Here is a 27974-nt window from a genome sequence, read left to right on the forward strand (position 1 = left end):
TCAGAAAAAAAAAAAAGTTTTCCATTGATTATCTCTGTAAATGTCATTCCCTCAAATGATGTATAATTAAATTTGTTTAAATCATTTAAAATGGAAGATGGAAGGATTCACCTTAAGGATAATGTGTTTTCAGGGGAACAGGATAAGCATTTATATCACACCTACTATGTTCCAGGAATGGTGCTATGTGCTTTACAAATATTTCATTTGATCCTCACAACAACCCTGAGCAGTAGGTGCTGCTAGTGTTCCCATTTTACACTGACTTGTCCAGGGTCACAAACCTAGTAAATGTCTCAAGGGTAGATTTGAATTCAGGTCTTCTTGACTCCAAGCCCAGTACTCTACCCACTGCACTACCTAGCAGCACTCAAGGGCCACTGAGTAATGTCTTTGATAATTATAAATTGGGATTTTCTTCTGTCAGGTTTTCTTTAAAATATTTCACATATGTAAGTAATTTCTTCCTCTGAGAAGCCATCTGTCAGACTATATGTTTGGAGATGCTTTTAAATGGATTGCCTAATTGAAGTTGAGTTCTTAACAATTTAGTCTTCCCAAAGAATTTTAAATTTAGATAAAACATTTTCACTTTTCTTTGTGTTAAAAATGTTCTAAGCAAGGAAAAAAAAGTATAATTAAGTTAATGGATTTTATTTACTATATTGGCCTGTATTTTTCCCCTAGCTCCTTATTGTACAGCAGAGGTGTTAAACACTGGGCACCTGAAACATATGAAAAGGTAATTGGGAAATATTTAACAGGATAAATAAAATACAATAGAACATAGATAATGTTAGTATGTAGTTTCATAAGTCCGTATGCTGCCAGCAAGGATTCTTATGTATGGTTTAGTGGCCTGTTTCTATTAGTTTGACACCAGCTCTCTACAAAACCCAAGTGAGGCACTAATTCAGAGAGTGAGAGAACAGAAACTCCAGGGATGAAAGTTGAGAGTACAGTATCAATGGTGAAAAAAGGGAATAAGATATTTGTTTGAATTGGAAGAAATGTGAAATAAAACTTTTGATATTGAATATTTATGTATTTTATGTTGTAATATAGAATAATTGTGTTTCAGTACATAATGTATTTTTTTCCTCTCAAAGAGAGAGTTTATGGGTTTCACCTGTATTCAGGGTCAGCCTAGAGTTAAGTCAATATTGCTGTTTTTGTTATTTCATTGAATAAAGAAAACAGTGATACAAACTACATTTATCATTTGACATGATTTATTTTTATTGTAGTGTAGTAAGATTAACACTGTTACACAGGTCACTAACCTTACTTGTACAATGTTCTCCTGGTCCTATTCACTTCACTTTCCATCTGTTCATTTAAGACTTTCCAGGCCTTTCTGAAATCATCCTCCTTGTCATTTCTTAAAGCACAATAATATTCCATTATGATCATATACCACAGCTTGTTTAGCCATTCCCCAATTTATGGTCATTCCTTTGATTTCCAATTCTTAGCCACCACAAAAAGAGCTGCTATAAATATTTTTGTACAAATATGACCTTTTCTCTTTTTGGGGGATGTCTTTGGGATGTAAACCTAGCAGTGGTATTGCTGGATCAAAGGATATGCACAGTTCTACAGCCATTTAGACTTAGTTCAAAATTGCTCTCCAGAATGGTTGGATCTTTTCACAGCTCCGCCAACAGTGGATTAGTGTCCCAGTTTTCTTGCATCCTCTCCAACATCCAACATTTTCCTTTCTTGTCATATTCAGGCTTTTGTATTTTTAAAGCAGCAGTAACAATTTCAGTACCCTCTGTTGGATTCTGGAAACAAAGGACCTATTTCTCTTGGAAAGATACAATGGAACACTGCTAATAGTAATAATAATTTTATCAGGTAAATATAATATGTTAGTAATACTATTATCCCTAATTCAATTATAATTATTCTAATAGAAGAATAATACATGTATAATATCAAAAAGTTCAAAACAACATGCAATTCAACAGTGAATTACAGATAGCTAAAGGAGTAACCACTTCAGCAATATCATACTGTGAACTATTTATAAGTAGGAAGGTTCTAATTCTCTTTTGACCAATTCATATTTCTCTATCTGTACTTATTGATGTCATAGGGGTGAGCTGTTAATGTTTTAAAATTTGATGGACTGTGGTTCTAGGCAAGAAAGATCCCACATCTTGGTTCTGCACCTTCCCCTTACCCCCATCTGAGCAGAGATCAGCATCCCTCTGACTTAGGCAAAGTGATTGCCTTTTTCTACTGAGTATCTAGTTTATTTGAAGCATCACCTTTGTTGAGAGTTCTCTGTGCTGTCTAGGAAACAAACTGGTTTTCAACCTTCTTGAGTTGTTTCAATGTAGCATTTCCCTTTAAAAAAAAACTTCAGTGTAGTTACTTTGTGCCAAGCAGATGGCTTGTTTCATTTCATGTAAAAGTAGGATTTTGTTCAACATCCTTTCTCCATTTCCTTCTTCAGCAGAGATGTTTCACATTTAAAAGCCCTTTTATCTGTTTACCAAAACTCTGTTTAATTTCTGTTTTAAATCTCTACAATATTCTCTAAACACCAAAGTCATTTAGCAAAACTTTGTCATCTTGTTTCAATTCTTGAAAACAAACTCAGGCCTCATACTGTTGCTTGCTTCTTGGGACTGGTGCTTGGGTATCAGCTTCCTTCAGTGACAATTCTCCTCAAGTGCATTTGAAATATTTATGGTTTTCAAGTCCACATTTTTCTGAATTTCTTAATGTTACTCATATCAAACTGTGTGATCTAAATGATGATAAGGTGATTCTTACTGCTTGGGGGAATCCAGGAAGAACCTCTTACCTAGCCAAAGCTTTGTTTCTTAATGTTGATTCTTTGGAATTTATCTTCTTAAAATAGCAGTCTGCCATTCCTCTTTTTAATGCATTTGTAATAATAACCATAATGATGATGATGATGAAAATGATGATAGCCAACCTTTACTTAGCACTTTAAGTTTTGCAAACTTCTTTATGAATATTACTTCATTTGATCCTAACAAATGGTCAGTGCCATTATGATCCTCATTTTACAGATGAAACTGAGGGAGGTTAGGTGACTTGCCCAGGGTCACATCACTAGTAGGTGTTTCAGGACAGATTTAATCTCAGGTCTTCCAGACTCTAGGCCTGTGGCTTTAGTTCTCTGCACCATGTAGCTGTATCTTCATTGAGGCCAAAGTTGTAACAATATATTTCTGCTCTTTTGCTCATGCTGTTCTCGTGCTGCTCTTAGAGCTTACTGTTGTAACTTTTGTTCTCTTGGTCATTTATTTTCACAAATGGAAAAATTTTCTCTACTATTCTATCTTTCTACAAATTGTTTGTAAATGTTTGTCTTCAAATTTGTGTCGTTAGTGTAATTCTCTTGCTGGGTGACTTTAATGCAAGAGTAGACACAGACTACCAGACATGTCAGGGAGTCCATGGGAGGAGTGGAGTAGAAAACAGCAACAGCAATGGTTTCTACTGAAGACTTGTACATCTCGTGACCTTCTCATCACCAACACTATTTTCCATTTACCTAAACATAATATAACTTTATAGATGCACTCTCACAACAAACATTGTTATTTAATAGACTATGCCGTTGTAAGGAGAAGAGACAGACAGGATGTGAGAGTGACAAAGATGACGTGTGGCACAGAGTACAGGACCAATCATAGACTTATCCTGTCCAAGCTAAACATTCTCATTAAACAAAATTAGTGGCCTCAAGGCAAGATTATTACTAATATTACAATAGAGTGCTTCTTCATGTGTGAACAGTTCCTTGCTAACTTGGAAGGAAAGGTGAGCCAACACATCATTGACAACAGTGGAGTAGAAAAGGAGTAGGCAGTTTTAAGAGATTTGGTGTACAGCACGGCATTTACTCAATTGTGCCAGAACAATCACAAATATAAAGATTGTCTTTATGAAAATGATGGGGAAATTCAGAAGCTACTAAGGACCCCCCTCCCCCAAACCAGAGAACTCCACAGTTACAAGTAGGATACTTTGTCTGTCTATAAGAAGGCAAGATTTAACAACATTAAAAGTAAAGTGCTGGTGAAGCTTAGAGAGATGCAGGATTTGGGGCTCAGTAAGAAGGCAGATGAAATTCAGTTTTATGCTGATAGTTAACAATTCAAAATGATTTTATGATGGCTTGAAGGCTATTTATGGACCAAAGATCTAAAGTACATCTTAACTACTTGGTGCTGATAGAGCCACATTGATTAATGATAAGGACATGATCCTGGAGAGATGTGATGAATACTTCCACAGTATTCTCAACAGACTGTCATCAGCCAATGTTGAAGCCTTTGACCATATACCTGAGGTTGAAGTCAATTCCTCTCTAGCTGAATTTCCAACTGAAGAAGAGTTTTTGAATACCATTTGGCTCCTCTCTTGTGGCAAAGTGTGTGGTGCTGAATCTATTACAGCTGAGATTTACAAGGCAAGGGATCCACTGATCATACAAAGGTTGATTGAAATCTTCTGGGTTATATGGCAAAAGGAGGTAATTCCCCAGGAGTTCAAAGATGCCTCCATTGTCCATCTCTGTAAAGGAAAAGGAAACAGGTTGTCCTGTGACAATCACAGTGGGGTCACTCACTTAGTCATTGTTGGCAAGATTCTTGCCAGAGTCCTCCATAATAGGCTAATCCTCATTCACCTGGAAGATGGTTGTCTGCCTAAGAGCTAGTGTGGCTTTAGAAAGGGCCATGGACTGTTCAATATGGTATTTGCTATCTGGTATCTCCAGTTGAAAAACCAGAAGCAGAACATTCATCAATCTGACCAAGACCTTTGATACTGTCAGTTGTGAGGACTTGTGGAAGATCATGACAACATTTGGTTGCCTAGAGAAGTTCATGAATATCATATGCCAGTTCCATGCTGGCATGTTTGCATAGGTTCTATATAATGGACCATGTTTTTGTGCCTTCCCAGGCACCAATGGAGTGAGTCATTGCTGTGTGCTTGCTCCCTTGCTTTTTAGTTGAGGTTTTCAGTGATATTGTCAGATGCTTTCAACAAGAACAAAAATGGCACCAAGGGAAGTTACCACACTTAGGGTAAATTATTTAACTTGAAAAGGCTACAAGCCAAGACTAGAGTGGAGAGAAAGTTGGTACTCAACTTTTCATTGGCAGATGATTGTGCACTCAATGCAGCCTCTGAGGTTGAGGTATGACAGAATGTGGATCAGTTCTCTGTTACTTGTGCTAATTTTGACTCGACAGTTAACACCAAGAAAACACAGGTTCTCCACCAGCCATTGGTTATAGTGAACGGAGATTTTTTAATGCTATCACTTAACTTGCCAGTATACTTTCCAGGGATGTACACATAGATGATGAGGTTGATGTATGCATTGCTAAAACTAGCTTAATGTTTGGGAGGCTCTGAATGAAAGTGTGGGAGAGAAGAGGTAGTAGGCTGCCTACCATATTGAAGGTATACAGGGCTATTGTGCTGACCTCATTGTTGTATGCCTATGAAACTTGGACAGTATGCCAGCACCATGCCAGGAAAGTGAATCACTTCCATTTGAATTGTCTTAGGAAGTTTCTGAGGATCACCTGGCAGGATAAGGTACCAGGCACTGAAGACACTTGTTTTGACCTGAACTGCTAAGCATTCAAACTCTACTGCAGAGAGCATAACTCTGATGGTCTGGCTATGTTGTTTGAATGCCAAATGTACATTTGCCTAAAAGACTATTTTATGGAAAACTCACATAAGGGAAGGGCTCACATGGAGGACAGAAGTGATACAAGAACACTTTCAAGGTCTCTCTAAAGAACTTGGAATTGATTGTGAGACATGGAAGACACTGGCACAGGACAGCCCAGAGTGGCATGCCTGCATCAAAGAAGGCATGTACTCTAAAAGTAAAGCAGAGGGGCAGCTAGATGGCGCAGTGGATAGAGCACCGGCCCTGGAGTCAGGAGTACCTGAGTTCAAATCCGGCCTCAGACACTTAACACTTACTAGCTGTGTGACCCTGGGCAAGTCACTTAACCCCAATTGCCTCACTAAAACAAAAACAAAAAAAACCAAAACAAATAAAAGTAAAGCAGAATTACAGAAGCTCAAAAGAAACATGAGATGTGCAAATTTAGAGACATCTACACTCCAAATGTTTATATGGACTATTTGTGCTGGACCTGGGATAGAGACTTCCAACCTCATATTGGCCTGATCTGTCACAGTTGGATACACTACCTTGACCCCAACATATTGATGTCATTTTGGTTCTCTTTGAGTACAAAGGTCAACCACCAATCTTTTCCCCTTCTCAGGTAAACTCCTTGAAAAAACCATCTACACTGGGTACCTTCTCTTCCTCTTCTCAACCCCCAACAATCAGTTTCTCTTGGAACCTTCATTTTAAAGAAAGTGTCCAAGTTAGCCAAGTTTACATTCACTCCTTCATTTCTCTCTGGGCTCTGTGGCTGACTTTCCAGGCTTCTTTCTCTGACATGAATCCACCCCAGTACCTTTCCCCTTCATTTCCCTTTTATGTTACTTTCTTCCATTATAATGTAAATCCCCTGAGGGTTATGGCCACCTTTCTTTGACCTTACATCTGTGTTTCTAGAGTTCAGGCACAGTGCCTGGCACATATTAAGCACTTAAATGCTTGTTGACTTGACTTGAATCTGGCTTTTGGCATCATCACTCAACTGAAAGTGCCTTCCCTAGAGCTGCCAATGATTTCTTAACTACCCTTTCTTAATCTTCCTGTGTAATATGAGGTGGTTGAACTAGATCCTTCGCAGTTTTACACCCATGATTCTATGGTCCTATTTAATCTCTGGCTTAAAAAAATTACCTTAAAATTTACACACAGTCTTGTGTATACACTCATATATTCTTTTTTTCCTTCACATTAAAGTCTGATTTTAGTTATTATCCCTGTGTTCATTCTTTCATTACGGCATTGAAGCATGGTGTAACCCTTAATCTGTACCCTTTAATAACATATTAACTATCTCTAATTGTGCCTATACATGTTGTATCTGACAGGCACTTGAGGCTGGTCCCCCCTTTTTTTCTGTTTAGAATTTTATTTTCCAAATTACATGCAAAAACAAATTTTGACATCAATTAAAAAAAAAAGCCTGTTCTTGGGGGCAGCTAGGTAGAGCAGTGGATAAAGTACTGACCCTGGTTTCAGGAGGACCTGAGTTCAAATCTGGCCTCAGACACTTGACACGTATTAGCTGTGTGACCCTTGGCAAGTCACTTAACCCTCATTGCCCTGCAAAAAAAACCCCAAAGAACCCCACAAAAAAACCCCACAAGCAAACAAAAAAACAACCCCCCAAAAATCTTTGTGTTCCAACTTCTCTTCCTCCTGCCCTTCCCACTCCCCACCCCCAAGAACTCAAGCAATTCAATATAAGTTATACATGAGCAGTCATGGAAAACATCTCCACATTAGCTAGGTTGTGAGAGAAAACAGATAAAAACAAAACTTCAGATTAAGGAACTGTCAAAAAAATAGATGCTTCGCTCTGTTTTCAGATACCATCAGTTCTTTCTCTGTAGATGGATTGCAATTTTCATAAGTCATTCAGAGTTATATTGGATCATTGCCTTGCTGGAAAAAAACACATGCTTCCAAGCAGATCATCTTACACTATTGTTGTTATTTTGTATACAGTACATTTCACTCTGCTTCAGTTCATGTAGGTCTTTCCAGGTTTTTCTGATAGCATCCTGTTCATCATAACTTTTATATAGTACCTTAAACTTGACAAAGAATTTTCTTCACAATAGCCCAGCAAAGTAGGTACCATACATTTTGCCATTATAGTCAATCATCATAACCATTTCCTCTATCCTATTCCCTTCCCATGATATTTACTCTATTTTCTATCTTCTTTTTACCCTATTCCTCCTCAAAAGTGTTTTGCTTCTGACTGCCCTCTCCCCCACTCTGCCCTACCTTCTTTCACCCTTCCCTCCTTATCCTCTTCCCCTCCTACTTTCCTGTAGGTTTAGATTACTCCTCCCAATTGGGTGTGTGTGTTATCCCCTCCTTGAGCCCACTCTGATGAGATTAAGGTCTTTCAGTTAATTCTGTGTTCTAAATTTTCTTCTTCCCTCCCACTTCAACCCTCCTTATGAAATCAAGCAATTCAATATAAGTCATACATGTGCAGTTATGCAGAACATCTTCACATTCCTCAGAAGTGTTTTGCTTTTTGCTGCTCCCTCCCCCAATCTGCCCTTCCTTCCCTTCTTCTCCCCCCAACTATCTCCTTCCCCTCCCACTTTCCTTCAGGGCAAAATATATTACTATACCCATTTGATTATGCATGTTATTTCCTCTTTGAGTCAATTCTGATGTTAGTAAAGTTCACTCTCTCCCCAACTTCTCCCAAGTCTCCCCTCCATAAGCTTTTTCTTGTTTATTTCATGTGAGCTACCTCTTCCCAGTCCACTTCTCCCCTTCCCCCTCCCCCATTCTATTCCTCCTACCCCTCAACACTATTTTAAAGATGCCATTATGGGTTAGCTAGGTGGCACAGTGGACAAAGCATCAGCCCTGAACCCAGGAGGCCCTGAGCCCAAATCTGGCCCCAGACATAAGCCACCCCACCCTGCCTACCCCACAAAAAACAAGGATAAACAAAAAAAAATAAATGCTTTATAGATATCACCCCTTCATATTCAGTTCAGACCTGTGTCCTCTGTCTAAGTGTATTCCTTTCAGCTACCCTAATACTGAGAAAGTTCTTATGAGTTCAGAGTATTATCTTCCCATGTAGGAATGTAAACAGTTTAATCTTTTAATATCCCTCATGATTTCTTTTTCCTGCTTCTCTAGGGTCTTTTATTTGAAAGTCAAATTTTCTATTCAGTTCAGTCTTTTCATCACAAATGCCTGAAGGTCCTTTTTTTCATTGAAGTCCCATTTTTTTCCTCTGAAAGATTTACGTAGTTTTGCTGGTTATGTGATTCTTGGCTGTAGTCCCAGTTCCTTTGCCCTTTGGAATATCATATTCCATGCCCTCCGGTCCTTTAATGTAGATGCTGCTAGATCTTGTTTTATCCTTATTGTAGCTCCACAATATTTGAATTCCTTTTGTCAAACTGCTTGCAATATTTCCTCCTTGACCTAGGAACTCTGGGATTTGGCTATAATATTCCTGGAGGTTTTCCTTTTGGGATCTCTTTCAGGAGGTGATCAGTGGGTTCTTTCAATTTCTATTTTACCTTCTGCTTCTAGAATATCAGGACAATTTCCCCTGACAATCTCTTGGAAGATGCTCCAATGATTTTCAAATTATTTCTCCTGGATCTATTTTCCAGGCCAGCTGTTTTTCCAAGGAGATATTTCATATTGCCCTCTTTTTTTCTTCTTTTAAAAATTCATTTGGATTTGCTTTACTGTGTCTTGGTTTCTCATAAGGTCACTAGCTTCCATTTGTTCAATCCTAATTCTTAGGCAATAATTTTCTTCAGAGAGTCTTTTTATCTCCTTTTCCATTTGGTTTTTCAAGCTATTGACATTTTTCTCATGACTCTCCTGCATTGCTCTCATTTCTCTTTCCATTCTTCCACCTCTCTAAATCTTCCTTCTATCTCTCTTACTTTCTCTTCAAAGTCCCTTTTGAGTGCTTCCATGGTCTGAGATCAATTCATATTTTTCTTGGAAGCTTTGGATGTAGGGGCCCTGAGGTTGCTATCCTCTTCTGAGGGTGCACCTCAATCATCCTTGTTGCTAAAGAAACTTTCTATTGTTCTCAACTTTCTTTGCTTGCTCATCTTGCCATCTTTTACTTGACTTTTAACTCCCTCTTACAGTGGGGCCCTACTTCCAAGCTACACTGTCCCAAGATTCAGAGGGTCCCAGGTGTTTTGGTTTGAGAGAGGGCAGGTTTTTCTCTTGCCTGGCCTGTTCTCTGGTCCAAAGATAACTTCAAGCCTACTTGCTAATTACCCAGACAGCAGAACTTTGTGTGCTGTGGATTTTAGTTTTGACAGGCCTGTGCCCCTCCCCCAACTGGGCCTCCTGTCACTCAGGATTTCTTCCTGGTTCCCTGCTGGGGTGGGATAGCCTAATTCCTCCTTAGGTCCCACAGACACCTCTGTATTTTGCTTCCCGCCGCCCCCCCTCCCCCCAGCCAGCTGTTCAGCCTTCTCACCTGACTGTAAGCTTAGTTCCAGAAGATGCTGGTCCTGCAACTGATTTGGAGGCTGGGGGGTAAGTTCCTCTTGCGCAGTGTGTCTGGGTTCTGTGTTGGTGCAATTGTGGGGTTGGACTCTTCTTGCAGCCCATCATGGCCCCCTCTAATCTGTCTTTGGCTGGAAAATAATCACAACCCATCTTTTTGTGGGTTTTTCTGCTCCAGGAGTTGTTTTATTGCTGTTTTGGGGGTAATTGTGTCAGGAGCCCCTTGCATTTAATGTCTTTCCTTTGCCATTTTGGCTCTGCCCCGGAAGTCACACTCATATATCTTTTTTTTTTTTGGTGAGGAAATTGGGGTTAAGTGACTTGCCCAGGGTCACACAGCTAGTAAGTGTCTAGTGTCTGAGGCTGGATTTGAATTCAGGTCCTCCTGAATCCAGGGCCAGTGCTTTCTTTATCCACTGTGCCACCTAGACGCCCCTCTAGCTATAATTTTTTTTTTTTTTAGCGTTAACTTTTTAAAGGAATTATACTTTACCCTGATGGATGATTTAAGGCATCTTAAAGAGTCATCCGGACTATCCATAATTTTCTTATACTCTGATCTAGAACCCCACACTCATATTCTTTTTAAAAAATTTTTTTTTTTGCAGGGCAATTGGGGTTAAGTGACTTGCCCAGGGCCACACAGCCAGTAAGTGTTAAGTATCTGAGGCTGGATTTGAACTCAGGTACTCCTGAATCCAGTGCTGGTGCTTTATCCACTGCGCCACCTAGCTGCCCTCCCACACTCATATATATATATATATATTTTTTTTAAGTGAGGCAATTGGGGTTAAGTGACTTGCCCAGGGTCACACAGCCAGTAAGTGTTAAGTGTCTGATGCTGGATTTGAACTCAGGTCTTCCTGACTCCAGGGCCAGTGCTCTATCCACTGCACCACCTAGCTGCCACACTCATATATTCTTAATGAGTGTTTGGTAAATTATATTGAATATCATTAACCAAAGTTAATCAGTGAGGAGAAGGTGCTGATGCTATGATGGTTCAAGGAGAGTTGTTTTAATGAAGGAAAAAGGAAGGAGAAACTGAAGCTTTGGAAAGAGGAGTGATTGATAGAACTAGGTTTTACAGTAAGTAGCTGAGGAGGTAACAGGTACAGATGAAGGGGTTGCCCTTTGCAGGGAGATCAGCCTAAACATATAAGAAGGCAAAATAAAAAAAGCAGTTCTGATTAGTATAGTCTTAAGAGGAGATGTTTAGAAGAGATATAAATGATTTACTTGGCCTGGAGGTTATATTTCTGATTGTGATTTCTAGATTTTTCAAGATACCATTTTGGAAAATGGAGAAGTACCATGTGGGTGTGCCTGGGAGGGAATTAGGCTAACAATTCCTTACTAAATAAAGTTCAGTCAATCAAATGTTCCTTCTCTTGTCAAATCCTCTTTAGAAATAAACCATCAGATTCAATTTAAAAATTTCATTCCTGTTTGCATATTCAATGCTAAGGTGAAGAAAAAAAATCATAGAAAATGCAGTTTTAATTAAAAATGAAATCAAGATTAGAGACTTACTGTTAGATCTTTGGCAAAAAGCATTCATAAATTTAGCAAAGACTCTCCTTGCCCAAACTGAGAGCTGATTAAATTTGTATGATATGCAAACAGGGTAGCTCTGAAAAGGACATAGATAGGACATAAAACATAGCCAGAATGTATTTACTCTTCTAGTGTCAATTCATTATTCTAAGAAGAAAAGAATTACTAAAGTTTTGCTCAGAAAGTCCAGGAAGACAGAATTACTTACTAGTAAAAGCTGGTAGTAGATTGAAATCCTGTTTCTCATCCCTACTAGCTGTGGTACCCTGGGCAATTTACTTAACCCCTTAGTGCTCCTGGCAACAACTCTGAGACCAAGCAGATGATCTCTCTGATGATGGGTTTGGCTTACGAGCATTTCCATTCACTGATGAAATCACAGGTCTGGAACCAAAATATGGTGTTGAGTGTGTGGGATGTGTATTTGGGGAAATGGTGGTGAATCAACTCTAATATCTTTCAATGAAATTTTTCTAAAATGTCATCTCTAAGGTTCATTAAAAGAGACTCTCAGAGATATTGTCTTGCTAAAATAACTTGCAAAGGTATTTTATCTTCTGGAAAGGCTGTATTTATTTTGAAAAATAGAAATTTTATAATCTCCCACATGAAGCTATGCCAGAAATGTTGCAACCCCATACCTTCCATTTTACAAGACAGAGAAGTGACTCTTGGTAATATTACCCACTCTCATTGGTCCAATTGGTATTTACATAAGTAATTCTCCTCCAAATGTAAGGTCCATGTTAGCACCAATAGGGACTGTAGCATTACTAAAATTAATTTTAGGATCATTGTAGTCAGGAAAACTTTTAATAAAAAGAAGGGCCATAGCAGCATGGTTTCAAGACAACTCAGGGTTACTCATTTTCTTCCTTCCTTCCTTCCTTCCTTCCTTCCTTCCTTCCTTCCTTCCTTCCTTCCTTCCTTCCTTCCTTCCTGCCTGCCTGCCTGCCTGCCTGCCTGCCTGCCTGCCTGGCTTTCTGCGGGGCAATGAGGGTTAAGTGACTTGCCCAGGGTCACACAGCTAGTAAGTGTCAAGGGTTTGAGGCCAGATTTGAACTCAGGTCCTCCTGAATTCAGGGCCAGTGCTTTATCCACAGCAGCTGCCCCCAGGGTTACTCATTTTTAGCAAAATCCATTAATAAATAAATCACCTGTTCTGTGGACTTGGTCATTATATTCCTGATGAAATTATGTCTCTTGGATATGTTGTATTATTTAGCATAGTGTAGTAGAAAGAGTCCTAGACTTAGAATTTAGAAAGGCAAAGGTACAAATTTTGTCCCTGTAACTTAGGGTAAGTCACTTAATCTCTCTATGTGAGCCTCAATTTCCTTATCTGTAAAATGGAAACCTGCCTTCAAAAACCTTAAAGTGCTATTGTCATTTACCATTACCTATTGTTAGAGTATTGGCTATGTCAAAGGTATTATCTTTGTTGTAGGTTCTTCATCATGAGTTCTATGGTGTCCCCTTTAATATTTACTTAATATTCATCTGTGAATGGTAAGACTAGTGATGGTAAAATAGCCTGATTTTCAGAGGGAAGAAGACGTATTCTCTAAAATATTTATTTCATAAACTGTGCTACAAGGAACTCTAACACCTCAATTTTTTAAATGAATAATATATTATTTATTAATAGGCAGCCAGAATAATGATTTTTAGCAGATTTTTGCCATAAGGGTTTTGCCCAAGTTTTGTTTAATATGAAGGATTTAAATTATTTAAAATTATTATAATGAAGAAGGTAAGGCTAAATTAACACCTTTGTCATAGCCTACCTCCTAACAATAAGTAATAGTAAATGACTGACATTTATTTAGCACTTTAAGTTTCTTGAAGGCAGGCACTATCTTTCACCTTGTCTTTGTACATCCAGCACTTGGCATAGTACCTAGCCCCTCACAGCAATCTTATGAGATAAGTAGTAGAGGTGTTATTATCTCTGTTTTCTAGATGAGAAAATTGAGGCTCATTCAGAGAGTTTAAATGACTCACTCAAAGACATAACATATGTAACTGGCTGTGGAAAATTTTGAGAACCACTGCTTTTAACTATAATTGATATACAATGGATCATTTAGGTGAAGTTGGATAGGCAGTGGAATACGTGGCAACTAGCATTTTGGGAGAGATATTTGGGTAGATTATATGGATTTGGGAGTCATCTGAAAAGAAGTAATCATTGGACCCATGGGGGCTCGGTGATATTACCATGGGAGAGGGCATATAAAGAGGAAAGAGGACCTAGTACAGAGCCTTGGGGGATGCCTATGTTTGGGGGCACAAGGAGGATTGTGAATCTGTGAAGGAGGCTGAGGAGTGGTCAGATAGCTAGGAAGCAAAGGGGAAAAATACTGGGTGATAGTTGGAGAGGTCAGCTGGCTAAAGGGAAGGTTTTTTAAGGATACAGCAGGATACATAAGCATATTTTTAGAAAGCAGGGAATGAGCCAGTTCAAGGGAGTGGTAGCAAGGGCAGGTTAAGGCTTTAGACTTGGCAAGGAGAAGGACCACTTTGTCCTGAGTCTTGAGCAAAGGAGAAAAGGATAGCTGAAGAGATAGAGTGGTCTTGAGATGTGGAGGGCGAGAAGTGAAGAAGCTTACAAAGGATCTCAGTCTTCTCCTTTAGGCAGATGAAGTCATCTGCGGAGACAGAGTGAAGGTGGAATAAGAGGTTGAGAGGGAGTGGTTTGGAATAACTACTGTGGTGAGTGTAAGGAATGATCCAAAATGAATAAAAGAAGTAATGTAAAATGTAACTGATGTGCAGCCAGGAGGATCTAGTTAATTATTGTTTCACTGGGAAAGAAAAACTTCCTAAGAATTAGGGCTGTCCAAAATTCACTGTTTCAGGGTGTGGTAACTTAACTATTAGTGAAAGTCTTTTAAGTGAAGAGTGTCCAAGTATTTGTTGGGGATTTTGCTGGAGGATTGCTGTTCAGATCCCTTCTAATTCTGAGATTTTATGATAATGATATGTACTACTCTCAATTGTTATTGTTGAAGATTGTAGGTCATATAATTCCATGCGTCCTGCCTCAATTTAAGGAAGTCTTATGTACCAAAGTCTCAACTCAGAATAACAAATTATGAGGCAATTATATAATAAAAAAGATTCTTATTTTATAAAAGGACTTATTGCAGCATTTCTTTAGAGAGTGCTCCATAACTCTCTCAAAATATTATTTTACTTAACATATTTTCCTTAGAAATTGTGTTCCAGGGGCAGCTAGGTGGTGCAGTGGATAGAGCACTGGCCCTGGAGTCAGGAGTACCTGAGTTCAAATACAGCCTCAGACACTTAATACTTACTAGCTGTGTGACCCTGGGCAAGTCACTTAACCCCAATTGCCTCACTTAAAAAAAAAAAAGAAAAGAAATTGTGTTCCAAAAGATAAAGTACTTGTGTACATTATTATATGTAGTAGCTCATAACCTTAGGAAAACAGTGTTTGTACAAGAAAATAGTGTAGAACAATAGAAAAGGCAATTGTTCTGGAGTCAGGATTTGAGTTCAAATCTTGCTTCTGGTTATTATTACTTGTCTAGCCTTGGACAAATCAATCAACCTGCAGAACCTTAGTTAACTTATCCCTCCCAGTCTTATCTATGATACTGTTATTTGAAATTCCACAGTTCCCATTGTTATTAAGACATCTTTGGGAACAATATGGCAGATGCAGTAGTTCTACATCCTTGTATTATTACTAAGTACTAGGGGTACAAAAAGAAAGTTGAGTCACTTTCTCCTCTTAAAGAACTCATTCTGTTTAACTGTACTAACTGAGGTAGCTAAGTTGTGCAGTGGCTGGAGTACTGGGCTTGGAGTCAGGAAGACCTGACTTCAAATCTGACCTCAGACACTTATTAGCTACATGTCACTGGTCAAGTCACTTAACTTCTGTCTGCCTTAGTTTCCTCACCTGTAAAATGGGGATAATAACAGCATCTACCCCGCAGGGTTGTGAGAATCAAATGATGTAATAATTATAAAGTGCCTAGCCCAGGGCCTGACACATAGTAAGTGCTTTTCAAATGTTAGCTATTAGTGCCTCCCAAATAGTGGGCATTTAATAAATGCGTATTCCCTTCCCTTACAGACATAGTAGGGTTCAGCTTCAGGGTTGATAGAAAGGCCAGGTAGTCTTTAGGATATAGTGGCTAGCATGGATTAACAACAGCAATAGAGTCTAATTGATTTTTCAGTGGAAGAGATTGCTGGATTTAAATCCAGAGGAACTGGATTTAAATCCTGGCTCTTCCACTGAGTGCAAATTTGACCTTGGAACTTGACCACTGTGGTCCTCAGGTTCCTCGTCTGCAATATATGGATTTGATGACCATCAAGCTCTTACATTTGTGACCTGCCAGCCCAGGATCTTATAAAGATGGATGCTTTGTTATAATTGACCTGGATATCTTTTTGACATAGTTGTTTTGATTTCATTATTGAATTGAAGGACACTTGGGTTAAAATTTTAAAGAGATTCATTTTTCCCATATGGTCCTTTGTCTAGTTGTGGAAAAATACTCCAGTTCTTATAAAAAGAACTGATATTGTAGTGAATTACCGACAGAATAAAAATTGTTAAATATTTTGACTAACTCTATAGGGGTAGAATGTATATATGTGGGGATGCGCGTGGCCACACAGAAGTGTAATACAGGAGTTGGGGTGTGTGGCGGAGTAGAAAGGGAGCCTTTCTTTACCTGGAAAAATGAATACTCTAGAGTTGGATCTCTGTTTCTGCTATAAATCACGTCAAAAACAGATTGACCACAAAATTTCTTCTGAATATTTTCTTTCTCCAAATTCTGAAGTGACCATTCTTAAATCCACTCTGGCCAAGAAAAAAATAAGCTTTTGAAATTTTTGTGTAGACTAAGGAAGAATATTTGTAGGAAGAGTATTTGAGTGCAGCGTATCCTCCCAAAAGTATGTTTGTGTAGGCGGGGAGAGGTTATTTAATTTTTTTCTGAGGGGAAATGGCTTCAATTTGATAAATTTTTTGAATATTATGCACGTGTATTCTCAGATTTAATGTTTATTTAAAACAATTTTTAAAGAGTACAGCTTCTCTTTGCCTTTTTTTTTTTTTTTTTTTTGCTTCTCATAATGGTAACATCTTGGTTCTCATTTCTGTAGCACTCAGGAAATGGATTTTGTCATCCTAACAAGAGTAATGCTTCATAAACTCTGAGGAGCTGATTTATTATTACTTTATAATGGGATTAGAATTTATATTCTTTCTCTTGAATTTGTAATCTATCCTTACAGTGATTTAATGTTCATGGCCACCATATAGTGGATCCCTTATTCATTGTCAGAATATTTGGGGAAATTTTATATATGTGTGTGTGTGTGCGTGTGTGTGTGTGTGTGTGTGTGTGTGTGTATAGTCACATATAGAAGTTATATATTACATATAATACAATATATTTCATATTATACAAGAAATGGAGTTTGTGCATAAAAATGGAATCATTAACCAGAAAATGTGCTTTGTGAGCATGAAATCAGAATAAACAAAGTGGGATGGGCTTGAGGGTGATTCATCTAGGCTGTGGGTAGATCTTGGAAAATTCTTGATTCAGTCAGTCACTAAGAATTGATTAAGCATCTGCTATGTGTGAGGTACGATGCTGAGCCCAGGGGATACAGAGCAAGGCAAAAGATAATCCTGGATCTCAAGGAGCTCTCAGTCTAATGGGGGAGTCCATGCAAAGAGCTACATACAAACAAGATAGACCCACCAGGATGACTTGGAGATGATTCCTAGAGGGAAGCCACTAGCAGGAAAGGCTTCTTAGAGAAGAGTGCATGTTAGCTGGGACTTGAGGAGAGGAAGAGGAGGGAGAACACTAGAGAAGATGCCTGCAGTTGGGAGATGAATCTTTTGTGATGAATTGCAAGCCGACCATTGTCCCAGGATCACAGAGCACATGGGAATCTGGACATCTATGTCTGTCATAGAAATTTTCTCTCTTTCTTGAATAGTGCTGGATGCTTCCATGTTCTTCCTCTTGGAGAGTCTATCCGTTTAGAGCAATGTGATCTTGGCCAGTACCATATGAGAAGTAGGGCATAGATTTCTTACAGCACTTACACTTTTTCTGAGAAAATACCCTTGTTCTTCTTTGGAGACTGTTTAATTGAGTAGTCAGAATTTGTCAGTTACTCATAAAACAATTTGATCTCAAGTTATAATACAAATCACAATGTCTTTTTCCCTCTGTATGCTTTAGAATGATTTCTCCCTGAGAGTGGGGTGGGGAGAGCTATGGAAACACTTTAATCCTATCATCAGACCCATTGTTCCTGCAGGTATTTTGGGGGTGGATTATTTCTACATCTGGCAAAGTTTAATTTATGTTCAATTGTAAACATTTAAGTGTTTGCTATATACTAGGTACACAGAGTGCTGAACTTGGAGTTAGGAAGACCTGAGCTAAATTCTGTCTCAGACATTTAACAACTCTGTGATTCTAGTCATTTAATCTCTGTCTACCTCATGTCAGTGTTCTCATCCATAAAATGGGAATAATGATAAGCTATCAAGAAATTTATAATCTGACTGGAGATGTATGCTGTGTACACAGACTTATTTATTTGATAAAGGACAGTATGTGATAAAGGTAAAGACATTGTTTTCTTTAAGCTGGACCTTCAAGAAAAGGACTCAACAGGTGGGGATTTTAAGAAAATAGCACAGCCATGGAGAATGGCCTACTTGAATGGATAGGCGCCATCTAGGGCAGGAGGATATGAGGGAATAGTTACCAATCCAATTTGGATGGATGCAAGAGTGTGAAGAGGAGGAATGAATGTAAAATTCAACCTAGAAGGATAGGTTGGAGCCTGTTTGGGAAAAGAGAGATTGTAGAAATAAAATGCATAGGCCTTGGAAAATAACAAGCTATGGGGGGGCGGGGTGAGGATGACCCTAAAGTTTTGAGCTAACTGGCTGGGTGAAGATGAAGAGCAAAAGCATTACTGGCATTAGGGAAAGCCAGTAAACACGCACAGTTGGAAGACAGAGTCTGTCCTACCAGAAATAGCAAGGAGGGGGTAGTATCACAGGAGGGGAGGGAATAAAGTGTGAGAAGAGTAGAAAGGAAGAAGCTAGGTTATGAAGGGATTTAAAAACCAAACCAACAGTTTTATATTTGATCCTGGAGATAATGTGGAGCCATTGTAGTGCAGGTGTGTATTGGGGGGGGTTGACATGGTCAAATGTGTGCTTTAGGAATTACCCTAGGATCACTTTGGTAGCTGAGTGGAGTATAGACTAGAGTAGGGAGATACTTGAGGCAGAGGGGCCAAGCAGAAGGCCACTGCTATTGTGCAAGAGTAAAGTGATGAGGTGCCACACTAGAGTTTGTAGTGGCAGAGGAGAGAGTGGGGGATATATAAGAGAAGTTATGATAGAAATGATAGGACTTGGCAGCTTGGATAGGGGGTGGTGGTAAGAGAGTGGAGAGTCAAGGATTGCACCTAGGATGTGGGAGGATGGTGGTGCCCTCAGCAGGTATAGGGAAAACAGAAATAGGGGAGGGTTTGGGGAACAGGTAATGGCTTCTGTTTTGGACATGTTGAGTTTCATATGTCTATGGGACATCCAGTTTGAGATGTCCAATAGGCAATAGGAATTTTGGTGGGAAGAATGAAGGCACTAAACAAGGTGGGGGAGGGGAATTAGGGTCAGGAAATAGCTCTGGTAAGAAGTGTCTCTTGATCTGAACCTCGAAGGGATCCAGGGATTTAAAGAGAGATAGCATTCCGGGAGGATGAGACATCCCAGGCTGAGGCACAAAGAAGGGGAATAGGGCGGAGGAAAGAAAGGTTTTTGTGCAGGGTATGTGAACAGGAATAATTCAAAAAATTAGTCTAGAAAGATGATTTGGAACCCGATTATGAAGGGTTCCAATGATGTTCTCTATGTTCTCTGTGTTCCTACTTCATGCTCACTGGCATGGTTGCACTTCATAACTAAACCACCTGTAGGAACCTTAACTTGGAAATTCTACTCCTTGACTACAACTGTCTGTGTTTTGACCTCTCTTATTTTCACTAAACCTGCTTTTCAACCTCATTATTTCACATCATTCCTCTTCATGAACTTTACTTTCCAGCCAAATTAGCCTACTTGCTATATATCTTGAAGTCAGCATTTGAATCTCCTGCCTCTGTGCTCTTTAACATATATTAATATATTTGTATGCATATTTAATATATGTATGTCTATATGTATATGTATGTATATATGCACGTATAACTAGATAATTACCTTTTGTGTTTTAACATCCCTTCTATTTCCATACAGCATTTCTTACACTCAAAGAACCATCCCCTCATATTAAAGATTAAAAGAGATAAAGCAATTCAGTGAAATTAATCAAGACATCACCTGAACCGAGTGTGTGCAGTGTTCTAAAATCAGTCTCTCACCTCTGCAAAGAAGAGAAAGAGGCATGGTCTCTTGTTTCTTTTTGGGGAGGCTGTTTATTCTTTATAATTTCCATGGCTTTGTTGTTGACCATTTCCATTGTTGTAGTCATTGTGTATTTTATTTTCCTGATTTTGTTTATTTCTGTATCATATCATTTAAGTCTTGCAATGCTTCTCTGTTTGTTTCATATCTCACAATCCCCAAAACAAAACATTTAAATTATTCCCTTTGGCTTTATATTAGTCATTTCCCATCCTTCCCCTATGACAAAAAAACAAACAAACAAACATTGGAGCAAAAATATCTCATACCTATGCCTCACTATTCTGTGGTGCTCGTCCCCTGCTTCTCTGTGGTGAGGGCATCACCATCTTTGCAGTCCTTCAGGCTCACAACCTAGCAGCCATCCTGGACTGCTTCCTATCCTTCTTCAATTTGTTTCCCGAGCCTGGTGATTTTATCTTTGCAACATCTCCCAAATACAACCCCTTCTCTGCTCTGACACCATTACCCCTCTAATGCAAACCCTCATCACCTCATTGCCTGGATTATAGCAATAGCCTGCTGTTGACTCTGCCTCCCTCAAGGCTCTCCTCTCTCCATTTCATCCTCTATTCAGCTATCAAAGTGATTTTCCTAAAGTGCAGGTCTGACCATGTCACCTCCCTACTCAATAACCTCCAGAGACTCCCTCTCACTTCCAGGACCAAATACAACATCCTCTTTGGGGCAGCTAGGTGGTGCAGTGAGTCAGGAGGATGTGAGTTCAAATTTAGCCTTAGACACTTGACACTTAGTAGCTGTGTGACCCTGGGCGAGCCACTTAACCCCAATTGCCTTAAACATCCAGGACCATCTCCAGTTGTCCTAATGTATATCTTGCCACTGGACCCAGGTGGCTCTGGAAAAGACAATGAGGCACTCTTCCTCACTTAAATCTAATTTGGTGCAATCATGATATCACCTCCTATGTCATGGTCCTCTTTTGAGAACAAAGGACAAAAAATGGCATCCTCTGTTTGGCATCCAACCTTTCATAACCCAGCCCCCTCCTACCTGTCCAGCCTTCTCTCTCTCTCTCTCTCTCTCTCTCTCTCTCTCTCTTTTTTGCTTTCTTTTTTGTTTGTTTACAGGGTAATGAGGGTTAAGTGACTTGCCCAGGATCACACAGCTAGTAAGTGTCAAGTATCTGGGGCTGGATTTGAACTCAGGTCCTTCTGAATCCAGGGCTGGTGCTTTATCTACTGTGCCACCTAGCTGCCCCCAGTCCAGCCTTCTTACATTTGACTCTTTGATATGTCCTCTTCCATTCAGCAGCATAAGCCTCTTGGCTGGTACACAGACAATATATTCTCTCTCTCTTGGCTCTGGGCATTTTCTCTGGTTGTTCCCCATGCATAAAATGCTTTCCCTCCTCCACTGTGACTACTGACCTCTCTGGCTTCCTAACTAAATCCTAACTAAAATCCTGTCTTCTACAGGAAGCCTTCTCTAACCCCTCTGAATTCTAATGCCTTCCCTCTTTTAATTACTTCCTATTTAACATATATATGTATCTTGTTTGTACATAATTGTTTGGCTTCTTGTCTTCCCCATTCGATTGTGAGCTCCTTGAAGGCAGGGATTGTCTTTTGCCGCTTTTTGTATCTTCAGTGCCTGGTATAATGCAGGACAACGCCAGGCACGTAGTAGACACTTTATGTTTACTGACTGGTAAGAGAGAAATTGTTTCCTTATCTCTCCTCCATGCTCTCAATGAGCTTTTCCATTACTCAGAGTTAAGTTTGCTTTTAGTGAGTTTTCATTTATGTCATTGTAATAACTGCCCATTTGTTCTTTTGGTTCTCCTATCCATGCTAATGTTGTTAGAGAAAGTTACAAATAGAATTAATTTTGCTAGCTATGAATTTATGGTGCTTACCACAACCATTAGACCTTCATCACTGCTGCTTAATCCTCCTCTTATTAAGTCACAAACTATAGTTACCAACCATCTCCTCTGTCCTACAGTCCCCATTCTCACTATCAACCCTTCACATTTACAGTCTTAAACTTTATGTAGAAGATTTCCCTCAGTGTCCATCCCTCATTCCTTTCCTTTGTTCATAGAAGCATTCTTGTACCTTTTATTAGAAAAAGCTTATCTTGCTATTTATTTGATCCTCCTTCCTCATCCTGGAATCATCTTGCTTCTAGCAATCATCCCTTTACATGTGTCTTTCTCTCTCCACAGGCTTCTTCCTATCTTCCTATAAACATGCTCAGGTCTCCCTGACCCTTAAAAGACCTTCCTTTTACCCTTCCACTAGTTAATGCTCCATCTTTCTTCTCCCCTTTACCACCAGACTGAAAGTCTGCCTCTACTTTTCACCCACTCTCCTCCACCATGTAAAATTCAAAGGCCCTAAATCTACCTAAACAGACATTGAAGTGCCTCCTTTGTGCACTGGTCCCAGTCCACGTGAATCTTAATGGAGTGAGCATTCAGCTGTGCTGAATCTTTTTGGATACTTTTTTCTTTCTAAGTGTCAAAAAGACCCTATACTTTTTTCCTTTTAACTCTCTGCTTCTTTTCTATTTCCTTTGCTATCTTTGCCTCTTCCCTCTCTTTAGCTTTTCATAGTGCATCAATTAACAAATGCCTTCATTTTTCTCTTCAGAATCTCTCTTGCACCTGGCCTCTCCTCTTAGCGAGCACTGCTGGCTCATTACCATTTGCTTTCCTCCTAAATAGTCTTCACTCTCTCCTTTTTCCTACCTAGCTTTCATACCATATATATATATTTTTTTAGTGAGGCAATTGGGGTTAAGTGACTTGCCCAAGGTCACACAGTCAGTAAGTGTTAAGTGTTTGAAGCCGGATTTGAACTCAGGTACTGCTGACTCCAGGGCCAGTGCCCTATCCACTGTGCCACCTAGCTGCCCCTGGAAGAATAATATTTTACATGCTGAAATCTGCTGATGTCACTCCTTTCCTCAAAAATTTTCAGTGGCTCCATATTGCCTTTGCAATACTTAAAATACATTCAAGGTTCCCTTTCACCTGGCACCATTCTACCCTTCCAGTCCTTTTATCATATTGGCCTTCTCCACATACTCTAGGCTCCAGCCAGAGAGGACTACTTTTTGTCCCAGAAATATCTTCTAGAATTTATTCAGGAAGGACAGTACAGTTTGCATATCTTCCTTTCTCTTTACCTGTTGACTTTTTAACTTTCTTTTGAGTCCCAATCCAATGTTTCCTCCTTCATGAAGGAGATCTTCCTTAATTTCTTTCACTCCAACTATCATTCCCTCCTCCCCACCAAGGATCCTTGGACTCTCCCCCTGTAATTTTCCCAAACTCTGCCACTTGAGCTTTTGTCTTATGCCTGGAATCCATGCTACTTCCTGGGCTCCAACTTTAAATCCTCTCCTTCCTTCTAGCTCCTCTCTATTTATTACCCTCCCCCAATTTCTACCTTTCAATTCCCACCTGTGGTTCTGGGATTCCAGTGGGAGCTCCTGGAGGGGGAGAGACTGTCTCCCTTATTTGTATTTTTATTCCCAATGCTAATTAGCACAGTGCCAGGCATAGAATAAATGCTTAATAAATGCTTTATCCATCTACCTAATCACAGCACTAGATAATGCCCTCTCTCATCACCTGTCAAGAGGCAGCTAGATGGCTCAGTGGATAGGGCACTGGGCCTGGAGTCAGGAAGACCTGTGTTCAGATGTGACCTAAGAAACTTACTAGCTTTGTGACTCTGAGGCAAGTCACTTAACCTCTGTTTGACTTAATTCACCACTCCAATATCTTTGCCAAGAGTTGGATATGATTGAACAACAATGCCCTATCCAGTATTTTAAGAATTATAATTCTGTGTATGTCAAATATTTATAGAATGTAAATTCCTTGAAGGCAGGGGTCATCTGATAAAATTTTGTTTTCCTCCAAACAGCTATTGCTCAGTGTTTATTGAATTAAAATAAAATATCAGAAGTTCAGAGGAGAGATCAGGGCAAGAGAATTCATTAAACAACAAGTATTTCTTTTTCTTTCTTTCTTTTTTTTGCAGGGCAATAAGGGTTAAGTGACTTGCCCAGGGTCACACAGCTAGTAAGTGTCAGTGTCTGAGGCTGGATTTGAACTCAGGTCCTCCTGAATCCAGGCCCCATGCTTTATCCACTGTGCCACCTAGCTCCACCTAGTTGCCCCCCCTCCCCAAGTATTTCTTAAGTTCTTACTGTGTGCAGATACTGGGTTATCAAACCTACCAGAGTGGATGATATTGTCAAGAGAGTGAATGTAGAATGAAAAGGGGGAAATAGAGTCTTGGAAGATGCCTACACTTAGTGAGCTAATAGAAACGTTGTCTTTACATGCTCAGTGAATGAATGAGCAACTAACTAAATAAACAAATAATTAAATAAATGATTAAATAAGGATCGTTGAACCCAACCAAAAAAGAGAGAAGTGATCATGGAAGCCAAAGGATAAAATAAGATACCAAGAAAGAGGGGAGGGATATATGAAGGGATCATAGTTGAATCTTATCCTTTTAGAGTTGAAGAAGGGTCCTACAGAAACCCAAGGTCACACATATAGTAACAGGCAGGATTTGAACACAAGTCTTCTGATTGCAAATCCAGTACTTTCTTCTCTGCAAGGTCAAAGAGGATTAGACCTGAGATAACATTACTGATTCACTTCTTTTTTTTTCTTTTAAAAAAATTTATTTATTCATTCATTCATTCATTTATTATTTTTTGTGTGAGGCAGTTGGGGTTAAGTGACTTGCCTAGGGTCACACAGCTAGTGTCAAGTGTCTGAGGCCAGATTTGAATTTAGGTCCTCCTGAATTCAGGGCCAGTGTTTTATCTGCTGCACCACCCCTTGGTTCACTTCTTTCAGATAAGGTCATTGTTCAACTTTGAGGGAGTAGTTAGAATTTAGGGAGTTGAGGAATGTGGATAGGGAGGAAAATGGAGGCAAGACCTTAGACTGCCGTTTTTAGAAGTTTAGCAGTAACTGGGAGGGGATAAAATCATAGCAGGAGGGGACAGGGTCCAGGGAAAATTTCTGGGAATAACATTTACCTGACCTCATATCCAAATTCTAGGGGTACACCCTGGTTGGGCTCTGTAGCCCTCTAAATGCTGTGACTCTTTTTTTTTTAATTTCAGTAACCTTTTATTTCCTTTGTAGTCCTATGATTTTTATTTTATGGATTTAAAACCTTCATTAAAAGAAGGGGTCCATAGGCTTCACCAGGCTGCCAAAGAGCTTCATATCACAATATTGTTCCTTTATAAAGGAGAGTTAAAACCTCTCTCTCAAATACAGAAATGGAATTGTAATCTCACTGATTTGAGATTTCTCTTTGAATAAAGCAGATCACAACTCCTCTATGAGTGCGTATCTTGTGTGACTCTGTTACATGTCTTCTTATATAACTGATAAAGGAAAACGGTCTACCCAATGTGGTAGAGGGCTTCCTTCTTTCTCTCACTGCTTACTCTGCCTACCTGTCATCCTTTCCTCTTGCCACATGATCGTATCATCTTCTCTTGCCATTGTATAATTCCTGTTTTTCAGAGTTACTTTAAATATTCCAAGTTAAAAAAAAGTGTTGCTTTCAGCATTTTTGTTGCTTATTCATGTCTAAGTTTTTTTTCATTTATATATATTTTTTATTGAATAGAATTTTATTTTCCAAAATATATGTAAAAACAAATTTTAACATCGATTTAAAAAAATCTGTGTTCCAACTTCTCTTCCTCCTCCATTCCCACCCCCCACTCACACTAGAACTCAAGCATTTCAAAATAAGTTAGTTATACATGAGTAGTCATGGAAAACATTCCCACATTAGCTAGGTTGTGAGAGAAAACAGTCAAAAAAACCAACCCCCAAAACTTCAGATTGAGGAATTGTCAAAGAGGAAAAAAAATTTTTTTTTAATGTGTTTCCAGGGGCAATGTTGTGACTCTTTAGTTCTATAATTAGCTGTTAAAATATCTTCAATTGCTGTAGGGAATGTTGGAACATGTACAATATCAGCCAAAATACTTGCTTCATTTTTCTGGAGTCAGCTTTGTTAGTCTTTTGGTAAGTGAAATAATATTTTTAATAGACTTTTTTTAATCAAGCCTGATCATATTAAACATTAACACTTTAAGAATGGTTCCCAAGGATTATTAGTCAATAAATTTTTATCAACATGGATCCTACTTTAATATCACCCAGAGACTTAAAATGGAAGCTTAACTGAATTACTTGGCATCTCTGCTTTAAACTACTATTTGATAGCTCTTTGGTTCAGTTCCTGTGTCTTTGTTCAGAAAAACAACTGACTTATTTGTGGACAGTTTGGTTAAGCTTATGCCATGGTTAGCAAGTCTAGCTTAGTGGATTTCCACCCATTGTCCATGACTTTATTCTGGGTAGATATTTTCTAGAAGAAAGGTAAGTAACTATGCCCAAAGCAACATTTTCTGAGGAAATTTGGAATGTTGGATTATAATGTAAAATTGATGCTTTAAGTGGTTAACAGTGAACCCCAGGATTGCGCAGTCTAAGAGGACTCTAACCTCATGGCTATTTGTGAGACATAAGCATTGAGTCACAGTTCCTTGGGAGTCTAGAGAGGAGTAGCTTTTTTGGAAATTAAAAGGAAATTTAGATTTTCTCATTCTAGGTGCTAACAATTTCGTTCAGACTTGTTCCTTATGCCTAGAGTTCTCTCCGTAGTTCTGCTGGTTGTCACCTCTTAAGGGGATTGGCATTCTGATTTCTCTATCCTCTAAACCCCACTTCAGTTGTTAGCTCTTCCCTTGGAAAATTACGTTGTAATTTAAATGCATTTTGCATTTATGAATTACCAGTTTCGGGAGGCAGGAAATGATTACCTTTTTTGCGTGTCTTTTCCTCCTCCCTTAGGGTCAATTACTTGGTAGGTGCTTGGAAAATGCTTGTCTAATTGAATTGGTAAAGTAACTTGAATAGGCCATACCGGAGGGCAGGAACAGGTGGTGCAGTGGATAGTGCTAGGCCACAAGAGGTACAGTCCTGCCTTGGATATTTTTTTAAAAATATACATTTTTTAAAAAATCATTTTTTGGGGCGCGGCACTGAGGGTTAAGTGACTTTCCCAGGGTCACACAGCCAGTGTCAAGTGTGTAAGGCCCGAATTTGAACTCAGGTCCTCCTGAATCCAGGGCTGTTGCTTTGTCCACTGTGCCACCTAGCTGCCCCCCTGCCTTGGATATTAACTGGCTGTGTGACCCATGACAAGTCACTTAACCCCTCCTTGCCACAGTGTTCTCTTCTATTAAATAGGGGACTTGGCCTCCGCATGTTTTCTGAATAGTTCTTTCTTCTTACAAGTATCCCTAGAGCCTAGCATGGTGCTGGGTTCCCAGTAGGCGCATAATAAATCTTTGTTTGACTGATGGGGAAGATGCGGGGAGATTGGGGTTCTAAATGGGGTCAGTCCTTAGCCCACTTTCTGGAATTGAGAGTCCCCCGCCCTGAGGTAGGAGGACCCTCTGAATGGAGGGTGGCGCCCCACGCTGGCTCTGTGCCTCTACCCTTCCCAGCTCTGGCTGGAGCGAGGTGCGCGTGCAGGTGTAGGATGAGGCCACGTGATCCGCGAGACCATTGCCCAATGGGGCGGCCATCTTTGAGGCGGGCACACACCTTAGGCCCTCCACGCAGGGGGCAGCGAGAGGTTGAGGGGGAGGAGAGCAAACCCTTGCCAGCTTCCAAGATGGCCA

General features: G+C 39.5%; 1 protein-coding gene across 1 annotated transcript in view; it reads left to right on the forward strand.

Moving 5' to 3' along the window:
• The window catches only part of ADK (adenosine kinase), a 608024-nt gene that overhangs the window by 28919 nt on the left and 551131 nt on the right, over positions 1–27974 (forward strand). The gene's annotated exons all lie outside the window — the stretch shown is intronic.

The sequence above is a fragment of the Dromiciops gliroides genome, chromosome 2 (assembly GCF_019393635.1).
Source record: "Dromiciops gliroides isolate mDroGli1 chromosome 2, mDroGli1.pri, whole genome shotgun sequence".
Classification (NCBI taxonomy): Eukaryota; Metazoa; Chordata; class Mammalia; order Microbiotheria; family Microbiotheriidae; genus Dromiciops; species Dromiciops gliroides.